Source organism: Sceloporus undulatus, chromosome 3 (genome assembly GCF_019175285.1).
Source record: "Sceloporus undulatus isolate JIND9_A2432 ecotype Alabama chromosome 3, SceUnd_v1.1, whole genome shotgun sequence".
Classification (NCBI taxonomy): domain Eukaryota; kingdom Metazoa; phylum Chordata; class Lepidosauria; order Squamata; family Phrynosomatidae; genus Sceloporus; species Sceloporus undulatus.
The window spans coordinates 180,320,730-180,326,789 of record NC_056524.1 but is presented as its reverse complement, the minus strand read 5'-3'; the positions used below and the strand labels follow the sequence as shown (position 1 = coordinate 180,326,789).

The following is a 6,060-nucleotide window of genomic DNA, read 5'->3' as shown; positions in this document are numbered from 1 at the left end:
GGGGGGAAAATTGAACTATCTTAAACCATTATTTTACATAGCACCAAATAATCTTTCTCCAAGATATTGTTACAATACCCAAGAAAGAAACAATGTTTTGAAAACTGATAGAGGAGGAACTTAAACCGGTAGGAGAAATGAATAATTTAAAATGGGGTATTACTTGCATTCTGCTTCAGCAATGTCAATGCCCATCAAGCTTCCCAACAATAGGTCTACTGAAGCCTTACACAAATGAGTTTATTCTTCAAATCTAGTCAGTGACATAACCAAGAACGCTGTGAGGCTTTGCTTCTAACAACCCTCAACTCTGAACATACAACTTTCTTTCAAACAGCAAAAAATAACACCACCACCACCACATCCTGTGAAGTATAAAACGGAAACGCCTGGAAATGTTTCTTCCCTAGCCTAGAAATTCTTAAGTTTTCCATCTCAAAAGCTGTTAAAATTAACAACAGCAATCTATCACCACACAGAAAAATAAGACAGGAAGTTATTAGAATGTGTTACCATTTAACTAGTTGAAATAAGCTTTGTTCCTGGGACTACTTAACTGTACTTGGGACAGTCAGTATAGAAAAATGCAGAGGGACTGGATAGGCCCAATCAAAAAATGAAAAAGAAAAGCTAGTTATTTATCAAGGTGTGTTCTTCATGATGTGACAAGAGCCATCCCACGCTTAAACAAGTATACCATGTCTACCTATCTGGAAACAGTATTTTACAGAGGCATCTCAGTCGAGCAATATATTAACACTTGCATTTTCTTTGAGAAGAGAATGCTTTCTGTATCTTCTAGCGACAAGATTATTTAACCAAACTTGGTCATCAGATCCACTGGAACCAAAAAAAGATGGCTTTGCTTTCAAGGTGTTACGCACAGCAATGCAACAAACATCCAACTGCTACTGAAGGGATCTTCTGTTACAGAACCCTACTTCAGTTTCTGTCCCCATGACAGTACTCCCTTAAAAGATCAGCACCACCACTTGCACCCTACGACACTAATGAATATTCATATTTGGAGTCTGGGACACAACTAAATTGAAATAAAAAGGTGCTCAACAAAGAATTGTCCCTGAAAATTCAGAATTGAATATATATAATTGAGGAAAACAGCAGTGACTCTGTCTGAGCCACCAGTCAACTTGATAAGATTTAAACAAAACAACAAAATAAAAAGCCTTCCTCTCTGAGGCTTGTTTACAAATACTTGAGCCCAGATTTTGGAACGGAAAGGTAGGGTATAAATAAAGTTAACAAAACCAAAACACCACTGAGATATATGCTGTCTTCTCCACCTTAAGGATCTTGGCAGAGAGAAAAATGACCACCCCAACAGTTCTTTAGTGCAGCTTAGATAAATCATTTTCTTCTCTGACAAGGGTCTGCCTTTCCTTTTAGTTTTTTAGATACCAGATCACTCTCCTAAAGCTTAAGAGGGATTACCTAAACTGCAAGTATACTATCAGGAAAGCTATACCGGAACAGTTCGCTTGCAAAGCGCAATGCAAACAAGAAACCTTGCATGCTTCGCAGATACAATCCCCAGGTATCTTAACCTCTACGTGCCACTCTGTGACGGTCACAAAACCAGGTATTTTAATTACTGCGGAAAGGATTCCTCTCATGCTCCCGACATACGCTCTATTATACCGAAAGTGGGTGATTCCAGCCAGCAAAGATCCCAAGGGCGCCTCTGCACTGTGGAAATAAAGCAGTTTGGCACGCCTTTGACTGTCATGGCTCCATCCTACAGAATCCTGGGAGTGGTAGTTTTGTGAGGCACCAGCACTCCTTGGCAGAGAAGGCTAAAGACCTTGTAAAATTACAAATCCCAGCATTCAAAGACATAGCAGGGTTAGTCTGGAAATAAGTAGGCAAAGGGATCTTGTAGCACCTTTGAGACTGTATGAAAGGAAGAAGTTGGTAGCATGAGCTTTCTTAGACTTGAGCCTAAACATGCATCTGAGGAACTAGTCTCAAGTCTATGAAAACTCAAGCCTACAAAAACTAACTTTCTTCCAGTTAGGCTCAAAGGTGCTTTGTTGCTGTTCTTGCTGTGTGCCTTCAAGTTCTTTCTGACTTATGGCAACCCTAACAAAACTAATCTACACATGGGGTTTTCTCAGTAAGTTACTTGGTTTGCCATTGCCATCCTCTAAGGCTGAGAGAGTGTGACTTGCCCAAGGTCACTCAGTGAGTTTCCATGGCAGAGCTGGGATCTGAACCCTGTTCTGTACAGTCACAGTCCAATGCTTAAACCACTATGCCACGCTGGCTCCTACAAGATCCCTTTGCATATTAAACCCCAGGAACCTGTAGGATGGAGCTACAGCACTTAAAGCGCTGCCAAACTGCATCATCCCTACAGTGCAAAATCAGTGGCTCCCAATGTTCGGTTCTCTAAGTGTTCTGGGCCACAGCTCCCAAGAGCCCCTACCAGCTTGCTCAATGGGGATTCTGGGGGCTGAAGTACAAAACATCTGGAGGGCCACAGTTTGGGAATCCCTGGACTACAGACACAGACCAAGAGGACTTCTGTGGCATCAATTTTAAGGACCTGAGTACAAGGTCAAAGTCTTGTGTGAATATGGCAGAGGCGCCTGCGTACACACACACCCCAGTATGCAAAGGGATCTTATAGCACCTTTAAGATGAACTGAGATAAAGAGGTTGGTAACATGAACTTTCCTCAGATGCGTGGGGACAAGTAGGCTCAAATCTAGCAAAGCCCATGGTACCAACTTCTCTCTTTCAGGCTGTATCTGCACTGCAGAAATAATCCAGTTTGACACCACTTTAACTATCCTGGCTCCATGCTACAGAGTTCTGGAAACTGCAGTTCTGCGAGAGATTTATTCTTCTCTATCAGAGAGCTCTGGTGCCACAACAAACTACATCTCCCAGGATTTCATAGCAAGGAGCCATGGCAGTTAAGAGTGGCGTCAAAGTGGGTTCTCTTTGCAGTCTGGAGGCAGCCTTAATTAGCCTCAAAGGCGCTGCAAGGCCCCTTTGCATAATAAACCCCAGGAATCAGTAGCATGGAGCTGCAGTACTTAAAGCGGTGCTGAACCGCATCACTCCTGGAGTGTAGACACAGCCCAAGAGGGCCTCTGTGGCACCGGTTTCACCGACCTGAGTGCAACAGGGGTCCAAAACATACTGCAGGAATAATCCAGTTTGAGACCGCTTTAACTGCCCTGGCTCAGTGCTATGGAATTCTGGGAATGGTAGTTCTGTGGAGCAAACTACACTTCCCAGGATTCCGTAGGCAAAGGGCTGGAGTACCGCTGTGTCCTGGAGCGAAGGCCTTTCTTTACCTGGTGAAGAACTCGGCCAAGCTGGACCCTGCGAGGCCCCCCAGCCGCCTGACCCCTTGCTCCGGGCCGGAAGAGGAGGAGGAGGAGGCGGAGGAGGAGGCTGCGTCTTCCAGGGCGGAGGGCGGCGTGGTGGCCGTCTGAGGCGGCTGCTCTTGCTGCTGCTGCTGCTGCAGATGCTCTGGGGCGCTGCGCCTGCGGCTGACCTCGAAGGTGTTCCTGGAGTGGAGGCTGATGTCCATGAAGGCCAAGGAGGGCAGGCAGGGGAGCACCCTGGCCCCCGGAGCCTCCTCGGAGGCCGGGGAAGGGCTCCCGGAGGAGGAGGACGGGGAGGCCGAGGAAGAAGAGGAGCACCCGGGGGGAGAGGCTGCCTCGGCGTCCCCGGGGAGGAAGAAGAGGCCGCAGCCGCCGTTGTGGAGCTTCTCCTGCGGAGGGAGCGCAGGCAGAGGGGGCTCCTCGGGGGTCCCTCCCTGAGGCGGCATGAGGAACCCGGCGTCGCCGTTGGTCATCCTCCCTCCGGGGCGCTTCCAGGGCGGCCTCACATCCCGCTTCCGTCCCGCTGCTTCTTCTTCCTCCTCTTCCTCCTCTTGGTCTGAAGGGAGCAAGGCTGACCCTCCTCCTCCTCCTCCGGCGGCGGCCCCAGCATCCTCCGGACCAACCATTTGCCGACGCAGAAGCCCCGGGGAGCCAGCGGAGGAGGAGGAGGACCCAGCCGGAGAGGCACCGTCGCTGCTCTTTTTGCCGCTGCTGCTCTTCTTCCCCCCGGTGATACTGAACCCAGGCCCCCTACTCCTCCTCCTCCTCCTCCTCCAGTTCTTCCTCCTCTTCCTAAGGGGGCCCGGCTCGCGCACGCGCCACGGAGCCCATCGGCAGCTCTAGCCGCCCAGAAACACCATAGAGACGAAGACGGCGCGGCGGCAGAGGCAACGGAGACGTCCGCACTAGTGGGGATGGTGGGCCGGAAGTGCGGCCCTGTAAACATCCGGTCGGCCTGTGGCAGTAGTTACCTTCCCCTTCAAAAAGGCGGAAGTGGCTACTATATATACAGTACTCGCCTAGAGCGGTGGACTTCAGCTCCCAGAATCCTAGGTGATTGGACAACGCAGCTGGGGCTTCTGGGAACTGGAGTCCAAAATAAAATCTCTTCAAAGGGCACGGTTTGGGCACCGCTGCTCTGGAGTTTTGTTCATGGATATATTCAAAAAATTATATATATATAATCATTTAACTTTATTAAAATTATGAAGAACAAATATATTCCTGATCAGAACTATCACAATTATGTAGGAGGTTGTATGATTTCCTCATACATACAATCATCCTCTATTAACCTAGATAATGAGGAAATTGAAATAGTTAAAGAGTCCCCATACCTTGGATCAAACAAACAGAACAGAGACTGCAGTCAAGAAATAAGATGAAGACCAGGAATGGGAAGGGCAGCCATAAAGGAACTAGATAGGATCCTAAAGCATCAAGATATATAACTGAGCACTAAAGTTAGAATTCTCCAACATGTTGCCATAATTAATGGATGGCTGAAAAGACAATGAAATGGGACCCTGAACAGATTAAGCCTGGACTCTCTCTGGAAGCCAAGAATATGAAACTGAGATTGTTGTACTTTGGCCACATCATGAGAAGACATTTTCAGTATTGTAGTCCATGTCTCACTTATCTATGGGCACATTGTAACAATACCCATGTCATACACAGACGCACTATACGCAGATTTCAGCATTCGCTGAAAGCCGCACAGGAGTGCGCAGGGCACAAGGGGCGGCATGTTCCATTTAGATTAATGGGGTGCGTGCCCATGGCACCACGTCCATGAGCCCCATCAGTTTCAATGGGGTTCAAACATACATTTTTTTTAACGTGGGGGTGTGTGTCTGGAATGGATCCCCCGCATAAAAAAAGGGCACACTGTATTTAAACTGCATCTTCATCTGGTGTTGGTAGATATCTAAGCAGGATTCAAGAAAAGAAGAGGTACTAAGGACCACGTTGCAAACATATGATGGTTAATGGAGTGAGCCAAAGAATATCAGGGTGGAAAAACCAGCATTTCTTTATAGGCTATATCAAGGCCTTTGACTTTATAGATTATGAAAAGCTATGGAACGCTTTTAAAGACATGGGAGTGCCACTACATTTGAAAGTCTTGATGAGAAATCTGTACTTAGGACAAGAGGCTACTATAAGAACAGAATACGGAGAAACGAAATGGTTTCCAATTGGCAAAGGGGTCAGGCAAGGTTGCATTTTATCACCCTATCTGTTCAACCTGTTTGCAGAAAATATCATATGTAGAGCAGATTTAGATATGAAAGAAGGAGAAGTGAAGATCAGAGAAACAGTAACAAGATATGCAAATAATACAATACTACTAGCAGAAACAAAGACTTGGAACAATTACTGAATAAAGTCAAGGAGGAAAGTGCCAAGGTTGGATTAATGCTGAACATCAAGAAAGCAAAAATAATGACCCCAGAAGATCTACAAGAATTCATCCTAGACAATGAAAAAATTGAAATAGTTAAAGAGTTCCCATATCTTGGTTCAAATATTTATCAAAACAGAAACTGCGGTCAATAAATCAGAAGAAGACTTAGATTGGGAAGGGCTGCTATGAAAGAATTGGACAAGATGATACAATGTAAAGACCTAACTCTGAACACTAAAGTGAGGATTGTCTAAGGCAGCTATTGTATTCTTCTTCACCATATACAGTTTC

At 46.3% G+C, this 6,060-nt stretch overlaps 1 protein-coding gene across 1 annotated transcript in view; it reads right to left on the bottom strand.

The window, feature by feature from the left end:
• Window positions 1-3,381, bottom strand: part of TBC1D12 (TBC1 domain family member 12) — a 75,064-nt gene extending 71,683 nt beyond the window's left edge. Inside the window, exon 1 of the mRNA XM_042459081.1 lies at window positions 3,327-3,381. The gene's annotated coding sequence lies outside the window, so the exon portion shown is untranslated. The remainder of the gene's footprint in view (window positions 1-3,326) is intronic.
• Window positions 3,382-6,060: the final 2,679 nt, after the last annotated feature.